Genomic DNA, 18,698 nt, shown 5'->3' with positions numbered 1-18,698 from the left:
CTTCATTTAATATTACTTTTATAGTAGCAGTCACTTCATTTGCTCATTGGCATTATTTCTTCCTTTCCTATTCTGTCTAATCTGTGAGTAACGCTGTTTGCAGTGCTGTGCCAAGTCTTGTATTATTTGTGTCCCTGTGTGTGTGTGACATGTGCTGGTCCTAGTTTGTTCTTGTATGTCTGTCTGTGTTCTCACCAGGACTGTTGAAATTGGCCAGAACCATCTTGAGGTGTGTGTGTGTGTGTGTGTGTGTGTGTGTGTGTGTGTGTGTGTGTGTGTGTGTGTGTGTGTGTGTGTGTGTGTGTGTGTGTGCGTGCGTGCGTGAGTGTGTGTGTGTAGGTGTGTGTGTGTGCGTGCGTGCGTGCGTGCGTGCGTGCGTGCGTGCGTGCGTGCGTGCGCGCGAGTGTGTGTGTGTGTGCGTGCGTGCGTGTGTGTGTGTGTGTGTGTGTGTGTGTGTGTGTGTGTGTGTGTGTGTGTGTGTGTGTGTGTGTGTGTGTGTGTGTGTGCGTGTGCGTGTGTGTGCATGGGTGCGTGTGTGAGTGTGAGTGAGTGTGTGTGTGTGTGTGTGTGTGTGTGTGTGTGTGTGTGTGTGTGTGTGTGTGTGTGTGTGTGTGTGTGTGTGTGTGTGTGTGTGAGTGTGTGTGAGTGTGAGTGTGTGAGAGCGAGAGGATGCTGTCCCTATAGGTTCCGCCATGGAAGTGCTGAGTCAGCTGTAATAGTCAGCCATATCTCTCCTCCAAGCAACACGCCTCACCACGACCTCCTACTGGGAAGAAAGCTGTCACACTCCATCTTTATCTGAACGCATTAGAGGCAGTTAAGGGCTTTATTGCTTCTATTTGCACACAGATGTCTCTTTCTCAGTCAGAAGACCGCTGCTTCTCTTCAGATACCGCTCACATCATGTCTCCATGACATCAACAAATTACTGACTGCTAATATCCACCAGGAACAAAACGCCTACGACTAAATGAAGGATGGCTCACAGTAAATTCAACATGAAGTGTATTTCCACAGAGCTGATTTTCGTCAGTGTAACAAAGTCAAATCATACTGACCACTCTGCTTCTCTAACTTTTTTTCTCTCACAGAAAAACTGTCTCCTTGGAGTTTTGGTTGCTGTGAAGCTTTGTCACATTAAGGGCCCATTTTTGTACCGGTGCAAAGCAGGTCTAAGCCCAGAACCAGGACCATGTGCATTGGAGCAGGGTAAAAACTCCAAAGGCTTCTCACACACTCATCCGGTGTAATAAGACCTTAAACTATGTGAAACTATCTGTGAAAATGGCTCCTTGCAACAAATAAATGAACTGTTACTTCTGTAATTTTTTGATAAAGTTGGTAGTTGGGCTTTGTCAGACGCCCCTGAACTCTCTCCCACTTATGCACCTATATACAGTAGTTACAGTTATGAGCCTCCCTTAATGTGCTGAGTGCCACTTCTCTGCTGTCCACTCTCTCACTTCATGCATTTATATGCTGCTATTGCACATCATTAACATTGTGTTCCTCCGAGAGTTTGTCCTCTCGGTTGTCTCTCTTCAGGACCGTTCTGCAGGTATCTCTGACACCGGAGCGACCGGCCCTACAAACCTTTCTTAATGCCCTCTCTCTCCGCTCTGTTTCACCCTATACCCAGCCCCAACCCCACCCTGAGTCTGCTTGTGTTGGAGCTTTCTTCCTGTTAAAAGGGAGGTTTTCCTCCCAACTGTCTCTGGCTGCTGCTGTACCGGGAGTTTTGGGTTTCTCTCAGTAATACTTTAAGGTCTTGATTTAACATTTAAAGTTCCCTAAGATTTGGCACTATATGGCATAAATAAAGTTCAGTGAGCAAACCAAATCAATACATGCTCACTGACAAAAGTTAAGCAGTCAGAAGCCTTTTTTCCACCGGTTCTGTCTCCAACATGGCTGAGTGAATCACCATCATTAATGTGGACGCTTCGTGTCCCACCGGCTCACCAGCGTCCCAGAAGCAGCTCGCCGCGCCGCTCCGCTAAAGATCGGCAGCGAGTCTATTTCTGACGGAAAACGCTCGGAGACCGCGACAAGCTGAGCAGAGAAGATCGGCCGGGTAGGAAGTTTATCGAGAAACAAAATTAAATTCATGGAGAATTTTCAAAATAAAACACCCATGTGGAAACTCCCGGTCTAAAAAAACGTCACTGCATCACCGTCTACAGGTCTAGATTTGGACAAGAACTGCATCCTCATCCTGCTACAGACACCAAATGTGAAATAGTTTCACAACAAACAGCAGAATTCATGTTTTTAATGACTAAAACACAGCAGGCTGTTTTAACTTTGTCAGCAGGCTGCACAAAGTAGGAAATGACAACAATAAATACACAACAGACGAAAAAGAAGCGGTTTAACAACGTTTACCCTCGATAGAAGAACAGAAATCAAGGAAACATGATCAAATCAGGATGTAAGATAAAACAGGGAGACAAAAGGCGTCTACACGCTGCCGGTGGAAGAAAACAGCGGCGCACACACGACGTGACCGACACGTCTTCAGTGGAATATGCGGGTTATTAGCCATGTCCACTGTTGTACTATGTGAACTGGGTAAACCCACCTGGACACGGATACAGGTGGTATCATTCAGGTAGGTACATCATCACTCAGTCACAGGGCATTCAGGAGACCAATGGTTTTAATTTACAACTCAGGGATTTCAAACAAGTCTCGGTAGACCGGAGTAACATTTCAGCTAAGTCATACAGAAGTAACACATGAAGCCTCTCATTTCAGATTCTACATATTTCTCTCCAGTCACATTTATGTGGACATCTTACTGTGGTGGAAATTAATGTATTTCCTTGTGAGAAATCAAAAGTATCTCAAGCTCGCTGTCATTTAAGTATTTATTACAAAATTAAATATGGAAAATCATACGAGCGTACACATCGTCCAACATGAGCCAAGCGAGCACATCAGGTACAACCAGAGTCACAGGACACTTATTCAGCTGAATAGTTTTGGAGAGAGTTTCTACACTCGGAGAGTCCAGAAAGTCTGACCCCTCCTTGTGAGGAGAGCGGCCTTATATCCACGTAAGGAGGCGCCCTCTTTTTCACCCCTCAGAGCGCTCAGCATATACATCGGTCATCGGTCATCTGCACATATGGACCGTGGATTCCAGTTAAGAAAGGTCATGTGTGTGGTCCGGGGTAGACAAACACTGCTGGACACAAACACGGATTCGATTACATGGAATGGACGTGGTTTGGATATACCTGTTTTCCCTTCAAGAACACACCGTTGATACAAGGACCTAGGGTCAGCTACAGATCAGTTACAGAGGAGGAATTTTCCTCCGACACTTAGTACACCTACATTTCCTCAGGATCATTCACTGAGCTCATATCTAATAACCAGCACACAGCTAATGCTCCTGTGCATGAGTCCGGGTGTTTTAATAGCAGGAACACATCTATATTCATGAACTCAGCTGATACAGAGGTCCTCTGGGTGCTCGGTGGAGAAGGTACGCCTCGTCTGATGCAACGCTCCAACAACGGGCCTCCAGCATCACATGCAAAGGTTGTTTGCCTGCATGCCATTAACCAGCATACTTCAACCAGAAATACTGTCTGTCAAGAGCTCCTCTCAGTTCCAGAGCAACGGCAGATTGTGTCTATTTTAACCGTGCTATGCAAGCAGAGAGAAAACACAGACCTGGTGAGGGAAACCGAGATGAAAACGGCCTTTTATACTCCTTCCAGCCCTGTCTCTGAGCAATGCTTTATATCCAACTACCATGCAACAGAAAATATATTTCTATTGAAACATATCTTGTTTTTTGCAGTTTGGGTAGATATTCAACAAATATATTTATTTCCCAATACATTTTCAATCTTGTTGTACAGTATCCCCTGAGAGTAACTACAATATAGTTGATGTGTATTAAGAGACTCTGGCTCCTCTTGGTTAAGGTTTGGGTTAATGTTGTTCTGGTTTAATACAGAACAAGTCCACAATGACTTTAGAGATAATTGTGTTATTTTAAAATCAATACATAATAAAGCCTAAAATATAGATAGCATTTAGATACAAGATTTGTTTACATTTATTGATGTGGCTGACTCTCATCCATCCCGATCAGAAGGGGGAACTACGAAGCCAGTTCAACATCAGGCTTTTTTCGTCTGAGCTGCTCAACAGATCAGAAACTCTCAGTCAGACATAATCAGCACCACGACGGTGGTTATCAACTTTCTCTGTTAACACAGGTGTTCTGCTTTAGTCTCTGAGCGTGTTCACATAAAAGAGGAGGCATTTGCAGCATCTGACCAATAACAAACATGGACAATGTACTGGTAAAACTTCGCCGACTGTGAATCCGTAACTGAAGTTAGTTTATTACTGGACCGGAGCAGGTTATGTTGGAGATATCTAAGTCAGTAGTCGGTACTTTCTTACATTTTGATCCGATATCTCCAACATAACCTGCTCTGGATCAGGTTAAGTTTGCAGCATCAGTTACCATGGTGATCCAGCCAGCTTAAAGGAGAGACACCTTGGTGACACTGACAACCCTTTAGTCTCAACATACCTCGCTAACCCACTGATCTCACTTCGTAGTACAAACCTCCGATCCATCAGGCTGATGGGCTGTTTTCTGTCTAAAGGGCATCAATGCTGAACAGTCAAAGAATTAACTTTAAATTCAGCATCGAGATAAAACAACTGATAAAGAGTGAAAGATGATGTTTGGGTTAAAGTTCAGTCATAAATTTCATTTCAGATTCATCTTAGCAAGTGTGTGGTTCAACTTATTTTTTAGGCACAAAAATGCAAGTGTTTCGATGGCAACGTCCCCACAGGAGCAAATTCTCAGCTTAAAACCTTCAAAGGCAGCAACCAATCCCCTCCCTGCTGAATACATTTAGAGAAGAAAATTCAAATCCTTCAGGCATTGAAAGTGTCTACCACCCCCACACCTGCGAACAAACAAGGGAAACATATGTCTAGTTGCTTTAATACTGCATTTTAAAAGCTGCCTCGACAAATTCGTCCTCTTCTCCTTCAGACTATTTCACTCAAAATCCTCAAAGGACTCATGTTTGTTACACCCATAGCTTTCTGTATCTGTTTAATTCATACTAACATTTCTAGTCAGAGCTACACTCAATCAATCAAATGTCAGTATAAGCTAGTTTATATGCAGATACCTAAACAAATAAAAAATAAAGCTTCAAGCGGCAGTAATTGGGGTCCAGTGATTTCTAATGAGATGTCAAAAGAAAATGGATGAAAAGCTGTACAATTTCACATTTTTAGAGCAGAAGAGCAAAGATGGACATGAGTTCAAAACAGAATCTCATTCTAGGCAAGCCGTTCTTGAGATAAAAGGCAAAATCCAAACTTGATTATTACAGCGCCACCTATGGGTGAAGTATCTCATGTTTTGTGGCCTGAGTTGAGGAGGGAAACCCTGAGTTTGACACAAAATCTGATGCACACGTCTCCGCAGGCCATGTGGCTTCTTATGAACACATGAAACGACAGCACGCAGCAACATGTAACGCACACGACACGCAGGCAGCGTATTTCAACCGTTCCTCACATCTGCAAAACTACGCTGCACAACAGTCTTTGAACGTTTTGATTGCACTTTGTAAAATGAATGATGATAAAATAATTGGCCATGAAATATTGGATGACAATAAGTTTCCTCTGATGAAAACTTCTGTTGAAAAGTTTTACAATCTGCCAGCAACAAGTTGAAGCCATGTGCAGCTGAAGTGATCTAGCTGATGAAAGTCAGCTGGGAGTCTCATGAAAACCCACAGCAAACTAAAAGGAGAGTGAGACACGAGGCTCAACAGTATCACACAACTAATTAAAGTGGCAGCAGGACTAAAGGGTGCAGAGAGGACAATGACTGGCTCATTATTTACAACGCTGTCGCTCTCTCCGTTTAATGGAAGAAGCAGAAGTCACAAATTGCAACAAATGAGTCTTGGCAGAGGTTCACAGGGATGAACATTAAATTATTGACAGGCTTGACGTTGTCTCGTTGGATCTCTGTTGCACACTGGGTTGCTTGCGATAATCCCCAGACTTCGGTTTTAATAGGAATGCAAAGTATGAAACATTCTGAGGCCGGACTTCAGCTAAACCACAAAAAAATAATCCAACACGACACAGCACACTGATGTTGTACCGGTCTCATCCCTGAAAATAAACAAATATTCCACAGTTCCACTTGACGTTGTCGTTCTACTGCCGGTCAGATACCAAAGAAGAAGAACTAACCGTGTAATTACATAATGGCTGACGTGAGGTGAACCTGAAAGAAGGAGTCGAGAGTTGTCCAATCACATTAGAGAAAGAAACGTAAAACAATACCGATTCGCTGCCAATAAAAGACGGAGGGTCCAACTGGAAAATCTGAAACAGCCAATTGAAGAGCAGCCTCAGGTCATGTGGTTGACAAAAGTTGAAGGACTTCATTCACTCTCATTTGGGCGGCGCCCCGCACCAGGAAGTATGTATTGTTTTTATTGAATGCTCACAGGCTCTGACAGACTACCAGGAGCATTTTATCAGCAAATTATTATTATATAATAATTAATGTTTTAAATGTAAAAATAGTATTTATTTTTTTCCTCTCTACGTTGGTGGGGGCGGCGCCGCGTATTAACAAACCGCAACTGTTGTTGAGTATGCTGATGATACGCTGCTAAATCAAATGATGATGCAGGTATGTGCTCCATCACTGACTGTCTTTCAGCCATAAATGAATGGATGAGTAATAATCTTCCAAAAATGATAAATGTTAAATTTGTGTGACTTAAAAACCTCTGACTTTACACAGATTTTTTTTCTCACTTCGAGTCAAATTAACATTACTAAAGCCTTTTTTTTTTTTTTTTTTTTTTTGTCCTGGCGTGATATTTCCTTGATACTATGACATACAAGGTGTTGCTCCACCCACCCCAGCCTTTCCCACCAGGATCCAGGGGAGCAGCAGATTGCCGGGGCCTGGGGCTCCGCCAGGCCCAGTGGGTCACATCCCCTCAGAGCCGGGGCCAGGCGGCCGTCGAGCCAGAAGCCAAGCCTCCTGCCACTGGGGACGTCACGCTCCCGGAGAAACAGGGCCAGCACCCTGCCAGTCTTCTCCTTATTCAGCTCACAGCTGACTGTACTGGCACATCATGTACTGGACATATGGTCATGATTCATATCCCCAAAGGAATTGCTCATGTGACAGGATTAGCTGTAAATCCTCAAAGTGAAGAAGAGACAAGATAACGGTGACCAGTAAGAATGAGCTCTACGAGACTAAATGTGGGAAGCCATTAGTGGCGATGTGGGAGGTCACAGCAGGACGGTATCGCCGGTCTCAGGCGTGGACATACTGTGACCCACTGGTGTCTGCGAGTCACCAGTATTCATGGACAAAACAACTTTCATTTGTTGTTTCATGTGCTAAAACGTCCTCCTTTTTTGGATTCAGGACTCTGCCATCTGTCGAAGACAGAGCAATCTGTGATCAAAACTCATTCTGAATTGACTGATGTCATTTTTTTATTTTAACGTTCAAAACCTTAAAATAGCTGATATGTCATATCCTATAAGCACATAATTGATAATTAACTAAGCCTCTCTCTAAGAAAACAGTGAAGCCACTTAGTCAGGCCAACTTGTTCTGGAACAAAGAAAATAAAAGCAGGTTGCCAGACGCATTCAAATGCTGCAGCAGCACAGACAGCTCGTCACACTTTATGTCCATCAATGGAGGATTGGTTCAGCAGCACAGCTGATTGACAGCAACAGACAGCTGCACTGTCTCACTACATGTTTCTAATAGGGACAACACCAACATCACCACACCAACAGGTTTATCTCTTCTTCTTCACGGTGACAAACATACCAACTGCTTTGTCCTTGTCAATGTTTATGTCCCAATCAGCACATGGCAAAGTATCTATGAATGCACCACAGGAGATGAAGCTTTAGGTAGTTTAAAACATGGATATCTAATTGCTGCCTCATTTTAATGCTAGATGGGTCTATTTTGTGTGTGCAAATGTCTGGACAGGAAGTTTGTAACTTACAACCTGAACTTTCAGGACCGATCGGTATGTTCAGATTATTTAAATGCTCCATATACGTAGCTCTTTACGGTGGATAAATGAACAGCTGGAGGTCTGATGTGTGAGGATGAGACGAGGTAAGCTAAAAGAAAAACAGCAAAACCCAAAGGAGGCTTTGGTGAAACACGCGTCACGTACAGACGTCCGCTGTTATTGTAGAGTTCAGGGTCCACTTATAGCTCAGACCAAAGATTCATTATGACACCAAATTATTTTTGAACAATGCAGGGAAAAGTTGCAGCAATGTAGACTGGCCCGTCTCAGATGGTGGTGTCACGTGGGACTCAATTTGACAATTTGAGGTGGGCAGTTTTAGAATAAAAGGTACAATAGTTGGTGTCTTTTCTTATTATTAAAGGAGACACCAACTCTTCCAAACTTCAGGAAAAGACAGGAGAAACTGGCAAAACAGTGGTGATCTCCTGTCTCAGGTTCACAGCATTGATTTGCATCAACTTTCCAAAATCTTGCACATTTCGGGTTTTTTCACCATCACTATCCTCAATGTTACAAATTATTTCCAGCTCCATTAAAGATTAAAAAGCCAGCAATTAAAACAGAATCATTTATGGAGATATTACACCACGCAGGTTACAGACTGCTGCAGTTTCAAGTAGTTGCAAGTTTTCTTTGGTCTGAACTGGATAGGTGATCATATTATATCAGTGTTTACCCTGCAGTTATCTTTGAAAGGGTGGGCAGTGCCCACAACAGGACCCCCGCACCTGCTGACATAAAAACAGAGTACAATGTTATTTGCTTAGTTCCTGTGCGCCCGTTTCATTCAAGTGGGATTGATGCATTTTTCTGTCACTGAAGGTCACGCTAAGTTCTGTCCTATATCTCTACTTTCCTGCGCTGTCTGTGTTTCACGAAGGCTCAAACACTCACAGCAGAGCAGAACAGAGGACTGAAGCAGGTGAACATACCACGACTTGAGTTGATGACAAGACTCGCTACACGAGTGTAAAAACAAGCGCAAATAAAGACCAAAGTTACCCCAAGGACATCTGCCTGTGGAAATTATATTTTTATTTTAGCATACTATATTATATATCCCTAAAAAAATTGCAAGTGTATTAAATGGGTCAAATTACACACCCATGTCAAGTAGATACTAGTCTTCCACTTCAACAGTCCTCCACTGGTTTTCACATCACAACTGCACACAAGGAGGAAACAAACACACACCTGCACAGTAAAAATATATACATGGTAAATAGTTTGTTAATAAACTCTGTGCTATTTGAACACTGTGCTCCCAAATTTCTTCATGTGCTTCTACTTGTTTTCATTAAGAGCACATGTGCACTGTCAAGGTGTCTGAATAGGGATTCATCTACAAGACTTAAACAAAACAGTTTAGGATCCTTTCCTGGCAGAACCAGGCAGAATACAGGCAGCAGTATCAGTGGGACATCCAGATACTCAGTGTCAAGTTCAGTCCAAAAAAAGGACAAAAGCCAGGCAAGAGGAGATCTGACAAAAGTATCAGGAGGGAAAGACAAAGGAGGATCCAGGAAACAAACTCAGGTCAAAACACTAGGACTCACAAAACACAAGGAATTCACTGATGGAGGACTGAACAACAACGTTAACACAACGACAATCTGACACAAGAAATAGGGGAGCATGCAGACTTTATACACAGGAGGACAGGGAGACAATCACGCACAGGTGGAGACAATTAGGGCGGGAAGACAAACATAAAGGGGAAGAACCAAGGGCAGGAAGTTAAGACAACAGGAAAGAGACAAGAAAGGAAGTTATCAAACTAAAACACGAAATGAATGTAAAAATTTCAAGGACAGAGACACATAACCAAGAAAAACACAGAAAGACAACTAAACAATGTGGGAAAAGACTGAAATGGATAAATAATAAAACAGAAAGACATAACAGAACGACAAGGATGAATTGTGACATGCAGCTTTGGGAAAAAGTGCATGTAGAGCTTTGTATTCACGTCATTTTAGTAAAAATATTAGGGAAAAAACCTTAAGAGCCTGTTGTCAGGTACAAATTGGAATAACCGTCACACCAATATTAGTTTAGCTAAGTTACAGAATGTCTACAAAGTAATGGCTTAGTTACAATGAGCACGTTGTTGACTCACTCAGATGTGAGCTACAGCAAAATCCAGGGGTGAAAAGTTCAGACTAACGCAGGCTTCAAACAAGAGGGCCAGAGGAGGAAGTCAACACTGAGCCAAGAGGGGAACGCGAGCTGATGTGTCACTAATTCAAGGAGGACAGGCAGCGGGATATATGGGATTTATGTGCTTGAAGGGATTGAAGGCGCTCTCTGGTTTCATATAGCTGATAAACGAGAAAGGAAACAACATGACAAGAAAGGGGAAAGTGATTTCATTGGTTAGTAGGCCTATTACCTCCTTTATTTCTATCCTGCTGTACGTTTGTCTTTGATTCTGTGTATAACTTCCGTAGGCAAATTTCAATAGGCAGTATTTTGAATTTTGGAAGAAATCTGTCACAATACTCGTCTCATATTTCCCTTCTCGGTTTTTCCCATGTCTTCTACTAACTTGCCTGCAAATCCACACCCTGTCCTACAGTCACCACTGAGATCCCGTTATTCCCCGTCACGTATCAGTAGCATTTCAACTGGCTCACCTTCTTTCCCATCTGTCCTGCCTTTCCAAATACCGAAGGTCCAAATTCAGAAGTCTTATGAAGGAAAACTACAATAACTGAGGTGATAATCTGAAATTAGTATTACATGCACAAAAGTTAAACTGGAGGATTCAGAGAAGGAATTTTGGATGGAAGAGTGAACAAAATTTTCAGCAAGATGTTGTATCATTTTAACTGTTTGTGACTGAGCCAAAAAGCTCACACCAGCTCAGCTCCACTAACATCAGTGTCTATGATACGGTTAAGGACCAAGAGCTGAATGAGGCGTTCAGGGACACCTAAAACTTTCTACATTAAATACTGATAGCTTTCAAGTGATCTGCTAAGATAATGGAGTCTAAATAACAGGTCTTGGCTGCATGTAAAAAACAGTTCGACAATAGCTGAAGCATGTGTTGTTGAAATGTGAACAATCAATATTGGATGATATTTTAACATTTTAAGTGCATGGCACCAGTTCATTTAGGACATGTCCAAATCCACTTTTGCTAGTTTAACAGCAGATAATCAGATCACAAAGTAAGGTGCATGAGTCAAAGGGGTTGTAGACTTGCAACTTGGTGGTTTGCAATCGTAACAGCAGATTTCCAAGAAAGAAAGAACATTTCTCTGCAGAAGAAACTTATCAGATCATGGGCAGATTAAGGAGTGATGTACACAATAATAATCTTAATATTCTTCATCTTTTTCATGTTTGTGCGCTGCTGCATATCCCTGCATGTGTGCCAAACAGAGTATTCGTGCATTGTGCAGCCATCATTGTTGGTCAATCACACAGTTGCCTTTAGCTTCCTCAAGATAGCAACGTGCCAATACTGAGTCTCACCACAACTCATTTTAAGATTAACACGCCCATGGGTGCTCAGATGGGCACAAATAAAGGTGCTTGACAAAAAAAAAAATCCCATTATGTACATCTAATAACATCATGTACACAACAACAGTAGATGACCTTGGATTGGATATGTTTGTATTTTTCCAGACAGGCATTCATTATGCAATTAAAATCAGCCGAAGAGTCTGCAGCAATGATTCAACTTTAATACTATTTGTGATTTGAAATAAGGTGAATCGTATTGAAGCTTTAATGGTAAGAAAGATTATATGTACTTTAAGGAGCCTGTAAGTCTTTAATCAGGGCGAATCTCCCCTGAGGAGGCTTTTATTCATTCCAAGTAAAAGGAAAGTTCCTACTTTGAAGGATGGCCGTACCTTATTTACTATGTGAGCAAGGTAAAAAAATAAACTTTGCCCCCATAGCCTCTCTTGAGCTTCAGACATTCAGACTCAGATCATCTTTTTTTCTTGGAAAAATGTCTGGTCCAATTTTTACTTTTTCAGGTGAAAATGTCCTCCCAGAAGAGCACTTCTCTCTCAGTACGCTGGTCTACTCGTGGTTCCTAGAGTTTCCAGAAGTAGAATGGAGGCGGAGCTTCAGTTTTCAGGCTCCTCCCCTGTGGAACCAGCTCCCAGTTTGTGTTGGAGGGGCAGAAACCCTCTCTAGCTTTAAGATTAGACTCAAAACGTTCCTTTTTGATAAAGCCTATAGTTAGGGCTGGCTCAGGTAGACCTGAACCAACCCTTAGTTATGCTGTTATAGGCCGAGGCTGCTGGGGGACCTCGTTACATGCTGAGCTTCTTTTCTTTCCTCCTACTCTTTAACTGACTCATACCTCACCATCTTTTTCTCTCCCATAGTTTCTTCTTATTATCTGTTGTCTCCATTCAGTTCCTTTGCTCACGTAGTTTCTCTTCTTTCTTTTCCAGATGTCCCGTCATGGAGCTGCATGTCTCTGCTCTGTGATTGTCGTCTCCACCAACAGTTCTTCTCTTCCATCTCTATGCTGTCCTTTTCTCTCTCTGCTCTCCTCTCACCCCAACCGGTCGAGGCAGATGCTCTCCACCTCTGAGCCTGGTTCTGTTAACAGATGCTCCACCCACCTCTGATCCTGGTTCTGTTAACAGAAGCTCCGCCCACCTCTGAGCCTGGTTCTGTTAACAGATGCTCCGCCCACCTCTGATCTTGGTTCTGTTAACAGATGCTCCGCCCACCTCTGAGCCTAGTTCTGTTAACAGATGCTCCGCCCACCTTTGATCCTGGTTCTGTCGGAGGTTTCTTCCTGTTAAAGGGAGTTTTTCTTCCCTCTGTTGGAGGTTTTTCTCCCTTAAAAAGGAGGGTTTTTTTCCCTCCTAGTTTATGTGGGAATTGTTGAATTATTGAATTGTTGGTTTCTCTGTATAATATTGTAAAGTTCTGCTGGAAGGACTTTAATGTGTTAAGTACTATGAAATAACCTGTGTTGTGATTTGGCGCTATATAAATAAAATTGAATTGAATTGAATGTTTATACAGAAGTACGAGAAGAACCGCAGTTAAATATAATATTTTGAATATAATTTAGTGGATGTCATTCTGCCTAAATTGTAAAAGTAACGCATGGTACTCCTTTGAGTTTTACCTTCGAGATATTGTGAACCTTCAGTTGTAGAGTTTATGGCAGCCATTGTTAAATATCTCTATGTGCAGTTAACACCAATTTTCAGCTGATCAAGCAGATGTGATGGTGAATAAAGCGGATCTCAGTTTGATCTGAAGCATCAGCACACGATCAAAGGTTTGGAAACATGTTCACAGACAGAGTGAAGTAACCAGTACGCCTATTGAATTTTAATGACCAGAAAACATTGTTCGTCCTTGTTGAAACGTGCATTACAAGCGGCAATTAAAAAGTTTTTAGACTGTTCATGTGAGCAAATGAAGCGTGGTGCATTAAGGTGCACAAAGGAGGGAGGAGGCAACGGCCCCAGGAGTTATCACTCTTATTGGCTTATCAACTGATTTATGTCAGTTGATTGTCGCCATTAGCTGAGATACACGTGTTTTTGTGATCAGTCGTATGTGATACATAAACAGCTGGAAATATTTTTGTTCTAATATATTTATACTGTCTTATTTAACTTGACATTAATCTGGCATTTACAAACACTCTTTAAGCATCCAGGCCGTGACATCCAATTTATTTTAGTACACATATCTAAATCCCATTTCTGTTTTCATATTTCAGATAATAACATCACTTCTTCTCATGATCTCGATGAACCGAGCTGTTTGTGAATGGAGTGTTATTTACTACGGCCGAGGACACATGGTGTCCTCACGCTGCTTCACTGCTTCATTCTACCGTCTGATTTTATGAAGATGAGTGTTTGTTTCCAGGTGTAGTTTAGAGGGTTTTTTTTTTACAGTTTCAGAGTTTGCAATTAGGAGCCCTTTCCCCCCACTCTCAACATGTAATCTCTATGTGAATAGCTCATCTGGATCCAGAAAAATGCACGTGAATATACAGCAATACAGTGTACACATGCAATTAGAATCACATCTGAAAAATGAGCGAATTCAAAGGTCTGTGATCAGTTTCCTTTGTCAAGACATCCAGACACAGATTACATGTAAGCAGCAGGTGTAACTGGAGTTTTACACATCTCGCTTCGGAGAGTCGTTGGTGCAGCTTTGACACATGGAGCTGAAAGCACACGAGGAATTAGGAAGACCATCTTCATATTTCTTTCTTCCTCAGTTCATTCTCTCTGTACCTTATCTTGTCAATAAAAATCGGTTCACTCTCCTGATTGAAATATGAATGTGAAATTGATAGCAATAATTTTCGACGTAAATATGCACCTGTTAATAAAACACAGTCTCATCCTCACTAACTTTGACACCCGAAGAGAAAACAGAGAGCGACAGAGAAGATCTCAAACGTAATACAAATATCAGATGGACAAATGGACTGAAACTGTGATTCCTGTTCCTGGAAACAAAGGGAGCGTCCGCTTCAAGGCGAGCAGAGAGAGGACGATTACAGTGACCCATAACTGTTTCAATGTACACAGGGACATCTGAGAATCAAGACTGCTCATAGTCCGGACACTAATGGGAGTGCAGCTGTTTCATCCTCTGGAAAACATGAAATCTGTCAAGGACATTGTTTTGACCCTGGTTCCACCTTTGATTTGTCAATGCTCCTTTAAAGTTCACATAAAGTACAGAAACCAGCCAGTATTCCTCTACTGGAAGGCAAAATGTCTGCATTCATATTTTCATTGCATTCAGGTTTTTTTTTTATAGTGACCATAGAGGCCTGCAAAGCGCTTTACAATTTTTGTACACACCAGTGGTAGCAGGATTCCCAGGTCACAAGGTAATATACACCACATTCACATCCATCAACTAAATTGATAATGATAAAAAAGATTAAAAAATCGCAATGATAATAATGAAGTAGTTAAAACTAGATTGAATAGTGCCCCTCGACAAGAAGGGGTACCACAGGATCCACCTTAGTCGATAGTTGAATGGCGTTAAGTCCAACCGACACAGATAACAAATACTTTTAGCTCATGTTTTTCTGGGTTTCATGGAAATTAAGGGTCAACTCATCCCATCGAGTTTTAACAGCTAAAACTCTTTTGGAGATTGTGAAATTGTATAAAGAGTCATGTGTACTTTAGCAGTTTAGCTGTTATTGTTGTAAGCACAAAGAAGCAGAAACACAGGCAGGACTCCCACAGCTGGACGATGAGCCAGTTCTCCATGTTTCCTTGGACTCCCCACATTTCTCAACCCAGAGGGAGGATTCAATAATAGTTTAGATAAATGTAACTCCAGCATGTTAAGTCTCTCCTGAGTCTAATTTTAATGTGATTAACTCTACTTCCACTGACAGTGTGGAATGCAGTTGGATGTGTTTACACATTTATGTTTACACTTGGCTTTTTATCCACGCTTGCAACAAGATTAGGGAGGATGAAAACTACTCGAGTAATGTTACACAAGCGCCTCGGACCTGACCTGCTGTGCCAATAATGACGTTAAAGCACACCCGCTTGTGTAATATTGTGATTATACAAGTTGCCAACTAAATATAATATGAAATCTAAATGTGTTCATATTGTGGAGCAATTCACTCTCAAAATATAAAACTTTTTGTGAGTGCGATCTCCGTTTCCATGGCAGCACATGGTGTATGACTGACAATTGGAAACAATCACTCACGTCAGCAGAAGCTAATGTAACGTATGTAATGTTTCCTACTCCAGGAAGTAGTCTGACCCTTAGCAACCACCTAGCAACAGAGAGGATTTCTAGTCTCCAACTGAATAAATACAGAACATAGAAACACTAAACTGATCAGCTAGCTCAGTCTGGTTGGAACAAAGATATCTGAGGAACAAAGATATCTGGTGAACAAAGATATCTGGTGAACAAAGATATCTGATGAACTAAGATATCTGAAGAACAAAGATATCTGGTGAACAAAGATATCCATGGACTCGTGTTTTTAAGATAGTAGCTCCATAGTAGCTAAAAGAGACCCGATTTCACCAAATGGGTCATTTAATAGACCTATAGCAAGTAGAAACTATATTATATTACATATTATATGGAATTCAATTCCAATTATATATCTACCATTGGGATAATGGAGTGATATTTTTGAGTGATAAGCAGGGCGCAAATGTACAGTTGACCAATCAGACTTCTTGGTCCGAACCACTTGTTGTATAATTATGCTGTCATTATGATGTCATTCCCATCAGGCTCAGCATGGACTTAGTGGTAATGGACTTTTATTCATGTCATAAATCTTGACACGTCATTGAAGAAAAAAAATGTGTATTAATGATGGCTGCCTTCCACTTTGGGGAAGTCCTGCTTTTGTGCAGGTTGTTGGTTTCCATGGCTTACTAGGACACTTAATGAAACTGTGTCATCATTATCAGAGTTCAGGAAGCAGTTGAGGGGAACCGGGGTCACAAAACTTTGGCTAATCCTGGACCACTGCTTGATATGTGGAAGATACTCAGTCCGCAGGGACGGCACGGCAGATTAATTGGACTAGGAGACACGAGACACACCAACACAAGTTGGAGAGTCCTTAAGGAGTCTTTCACATGCAGAGTGATGTCTGAGATTGACATGACAGACCATTACATTTCATGAACAATGTGATGCACTATCAAGACCATGAACCAAACTTCTCATTAACACCTCAGGCAGTTTGTTAACTAAGCACATCAGCAGCAAAGTGGCTGCAGAGACAAGACAGAAATAAATGCTCTTTAGAATATAAAATGACCTATTAGGAGTAGTGCTGTTGTCCTGCACCTGTCGTTCATTAGAAGGCTGATGAAAGGAGTTAGCACGTAGTTTAAATGAAAACCGTGCACCGTGTGAACTTTGAAATATTTAAATGCAGAGTAAATAATCTACAGAGAGTTATTAGTGAGCAATTTATTCAAGCCGGCTGAGTTAAACATGAATTAACAAGAAGTCTGATCAGAAAGCAACACAGATTCATCAGTATTCAACAACAAAGCGGCTCAAGCTTCCCTGTGCTGCAGAGCTTAACGATAAACCGACTGAGTGAGCTGCCTTTCACAGCTGCTGTCAGAAGAAGCTCTCAAACCGTCATCATCTGAAAAGATGCAGGTTTTGATGGATATGAAAATAAAAATGATAATATCAAAGATGTTTTTGTTCGGTGCTGATAGTTAAGGTGAGCTGAGGTACAAAGTGAACCAGAAATGTCAGAACTCTGGATACGTCTCATGACAGCCATGTCTGCTCTGCTCTGTTTTCCATCCTTCATTATCTCTCTGATATTTCTCTCACATGTTGTCTGACAGCAGTTCGACTGTATAAAAAAAGTTGTCTTTTTGACCTTTTAAATTAATTCAATTGCAATTAATAAATTACAGTTTGTTTGGAAAAAAAATCATATTAGTATTATATACACTGAATTGTAGATGTATAATGTGAAAGGCATCGCTCACAATGATGAACCAACAAAGATTTAGCTAATGTCATCTGTTCCCTCAGTTCTGAGGCATTTTAGCATCTTTCATTCAATTTCTTTGGTTTCATGACCGTCGCTGTTTTGATTCCATCTCAATGTTCTCATTGGCAGGCAGCTGTTCTTAAAGAAAAAGCTTTGATCATAAGAGATCATATCCTGGTCAATCCAACACATAAAGAAGAGTAAATGTCAATACACAGGATTTATACACACACGACTTCCTGCCTGTCTGTTCAAAATGTCAACGTTACGTGTACCTCAGCTTTATATGACCATGTTATGTTAAAAACTGTACCACTTACTTTTGTTAAGTAAGTTCATGCATTAATGGTCTCCTCATAAAAAAATATATACATCTTAAATTATGCACATGATGTGGAGAAAAAGCAGTTTTGTCAAAGACATCTGTATATTGTGTTGCATAGATGTCTACTGAATTAAGCAGCATATTCTAACCTCTTAGAATGAATGTAAAAGTAAATGTAGCGTTGGGTGAAACAGGCTCGACTGTTTTCATCTCCGTTTTGAGTCGATCCACTAACGGGTCCATACAATCAACCTCTTGTTGGACTCTGTGGTGTGCATTTCAGATCAGTTTGTAAAAGTTGCCAGTTCTTACATGAAACATTTCTTTGTACGGCCGTGTGAGTTTTTGCTCAGATTTAGCCGGCGTCGCCTCCCTTTGACAAACCTGCTTCACCCACAGGTGTCTTTTGTGTGGAGACATAAATGTCAGCTTGCTTATGAAAATATGAAAGCATTGCTAGCACTTGTGTTCATGCGGCCATGTCTTGTGTTCATCATTCATTATTTCATGTGTGACTTGACATAATGATTTTATCTGCAGTTCAGAAGGTCTAAAATAACTGATGGGCAACTAAATAATCATGAACTTTGACCCATAATCATGATTAACTATATTATATATTTGGCTACATTGAAAAACAATGAAAGGGGTCACAGAGAGCAGGAGGAGCCTCAACGCTGGTTTAACAGACTCTTTCCTTCCTTCCACAATTGTGATTTTAACTTTTGTTAAAAACACATGACTTTCGGTTAATTGCCAAGAAATA

At 41.3% G+C, this 18,698-nt stretch overlaps 1 protein-coding gene across 5 annotated transcripts in view; it reads right to left on the bottom strand.

The window, feature by feature from the left end:
• The window catches only part of ptprfa (protein tyrosine phosphatase receptor type Fa), a 211,984-nt gene that overhangs the window by 177,876 nt on the left and 15,410 nt on the right, over window positions 1-18,698 (bottom strand). The window lies entirely within an intron of this gene.

Source organism: Brachyistius frenatus, unplaced genomic scaffold, assembly GCF_029030835.1.
Source record: "Brachyistius frenatus isolate BFR_SWC_R1_liver_20210118 unplaced genomic scaffold, ASM2903083v1 Contig_192, whole genome shotgun sequence".
Taxonomy (NCBI): domain Eukaryota; kingdom Metazoa; phylum Chordata; class Actinopteri; family Embiotocidae; genus Brachyistius; species Brachyistius frenatus.
The sequence above is the reverse complement of the archived record's forward strand: the minus strand, read 5'-3'. Positions and strand labels throughout refer to the sequence as shown.